At 40.2% G+C, this 2,646-nt stretch overlaps 1 long non-coding RNA gene across 1 annotated transcript; it reads right to left on the reverse strand.

Moving 5' to 3' along the window:
- Positions 1-1,115: 1,115 nt before the first annotated feature.
- LOC114579337 lies at positions 1,116-2,125 on the reverse strand. Its single transcript, XR_003700271.1, has 2 exons — positions 2,001-2,125; positions 1,116-1,918 (listed from the first exon to the last, which is right to left on the reverse strand). It is a non-coding gene; the product is annotated as an uncharacterized LOC114579337 (long non-coding RNA).
- Between the last annotated feature and the right edge of the window lie 521 nt (positions 2,126-2,646).

The raw sequence follows: 2,646 nt of genomic DNA on the forward strand, positions 1-2,646 counted from the left end.
CTATCTGTAAGGGTCTACCAAAGATGGAACCTAAAGCAAATAATATCTCTGAATTAAAAAGAAGTGGCCTTAGATTGGGACAAGATATCCAAATATGTGCTCTTGGTGATTCTTTTCTAACATCAAAATCAGGAGTCCATTTGAGTAAACGCATTTGGCAGCCCTGAATGTAATATGCTCTTCTGGAAAATATGTGACTATAGTCCTATAGTCTAAATCATTAGAGAATTTTATCGTTATATATTGCTGGTCTAGTAAGCCAATGGTACATGTTCCATAAAGTTTTAGGGAAAGAAAAAAAAATTGTATGATGTCCAGATTCGGTCTTCGAAGCTTAAATTTTTCAACCAAAGTAAAAGCAAGCGGTGCAGCAAGTTGTGAAACAACATTGTCATCAAACATTAAAGCCAGCAAACCCTGGAATGAAGTTTGAATCAAATCCAACTTCGAGGAAGAAGGAGAAATACCACCCACAACAACATCTTTGAAAGACCTAGAAATACCATCAACCTTTGACCAAATCCCAGTGTTCGATGATGATGGCATCATCATCGCCCAAGCCCACAAGAAAATGAGAAAACAACAAACCAAAGCTAAAAAGAGCAAAACGCAACCATTAAATGAAAAAAGCTAGAAGAAAACAAACAAAAAGGATCCACGATCGGCAACAAGAGGTGCCGAGAAGAGAACCCTAGAGTCATAGGCGGAACCATGCAGTTCTTAGGGCATGCATATTTAATTATTTTTGTGCTGTATTTGCCCCCCTCAAAATTGAAGCTGGTTCCACCCCTGTCTAGAGTTGCCTTAGTATTGACAGTGCCAATCACAGTAAAATATTGATCAAATCCTCCTTTGTTTTTCTTTTTTTAACTTAACAATTTACTCATTGTTGGAAAAAAAAAACTTCTCAAACTACTCTCAATTATTAGTTGAGTTCAAGATAAAGATATGATCAAATAGTGGCTGGAGAAAACTTGGTTTCACAACCCTAACAATCTAAAACATAACACTAATTAGAGCAATCTCATCATAATGCAGTCTTCATCTTCACGCATCAGAAAGTGCTGTAATTCAGACTCTTGAGCGGAGTTCTCTTTCTCTCCGACTTAATCTTATCGTCATTCAACTTTTGCTTGTTTGAATCAAGTTTGCTGCGGCTCAGGCACTCCCAAGTCTTCTTGTTTGATCACAGATTTCTTGCTCTCCGACTTAATCATATCATCATTCAACTTCTACTTGCAGTCTTCATCGTGTTTGATGCTGCTCAAATGCTCCAAATCTTCTGGTTTGATTATAGATTTCTTCCTCTCCTGCTCAGTTTTTGTACCATTCAGTATTTGTTTGTACATTGCCGTAAGTTTTGTTAAACTCAAAAGCTCCAAGTTCTCATCTTTGAGGTAAACCTCCTCAACCTCCTCCTCCAAGGCTTTGGTCTTGGTCTCAGTCGCAGCCATGCCAGTTTCTCCAGATGACTGAGTTTGAACTATTGATAGCTCCTCTAGAGACATGGATTCAGACTCGCATGGAAGCTTGGGAGTTGAAGAAATGGTAGGGGCATTGTTGGCAGCGCCGATTTTAGCAGTGGAAAAAACTGGAATCTGATGTGAGTTCTCCGCAGTGAGCTCGCCGGAGTTTGGGAGGACAGCTTCAACTGATTCATCAATTAAAGCAGAGATTTTACTTGGTAGATCTCCAAAAGCCTCCTTGAATTCAATGGAAGATTCTACCGTTGACAAGTCAGAGCAGAGTTCAACACAGGAAACAGAAGTATGTTGCTCAAAAGAGCTGCCTTGGGAAATCTCTGTTTTCTATGGCACACCGAAAGATTCATTGGTGGCAAGTTTGGGGAGGTAATCCTCAACTGATTCATCAGGGATTTCTCTTAGGTGATCGACGCTAGCGAATTCGATTGTAGAATCTATGGTTGAGAATTCAGGGTAGAGCTCAAAAGAAGAAACAGGAATATGCAGCTAAAAAAAAGTAACCTTCCAAAGTTTCACCTAGGAAGTTATTGGCGGCGAGTTCGCTGGAGTCCATAAGTTTATCTTCAAATGATTCCTTAATCACCTCCGGGAATTCAGTGGGGAGATGTCCGCTGCTCTTCTTTACTCCGTCCAAAAACTCAGCATAAAGTTCAGGATACATGAACCAGAGACAGCGCTCCCTAGAAAGATAAGAAGGAGAGCTTTCAAGCCAATCAATTTGCTCCATAACATTTTCCCTTGATCTCACGCCCACAAGAGAATCTAAGGCGTTAGAAGAAAGTAGAACAACAGGAACATCAGCAAGCTGTTTATTCACACCCAGTCCCACATAAGAGACAAAAACAACCAGATCATCAGGCATCACAAGAGAAGCAACAACAGGATCTGGAATCAATATTCACTGCCCCATATTAATAATAGAAAGTTCTTAATCTCTCACATTCAGCAACTCATTACCAGCTTTCAAGATCAACAATGTCCGGACTAACAGTCTCAATCTCACCCCTAGGGGAAGCCACCAAGACATTATCACCAACATTACCATCAGCACAACACACAACAACCACACAGTGCTCAAAAGGAGGAGCACCAGCAACAGGGATCACTGAATCAATCTCAACCGATGAAGGAACAACAATTTCATTACTTTTAGCATTCCCAA

The sequence above is a fragment of the Dendrobium catenatum genome, unplaced genomic scaffold, assembly GCF_001605985.2.
Source record: "Dendrobium catenatum unplaced genomic scaffold, ASM160598v2 fragScaff_scaffold_1, whole genome shotgun sequence".
NCBI classification, from domain to species: Eukaryota; Viridiplantae; Streptophyta; class Magnoliopsida; order Asparagales; family Orchidaceae; genus Dendrobium; species Dendrobium catenatum.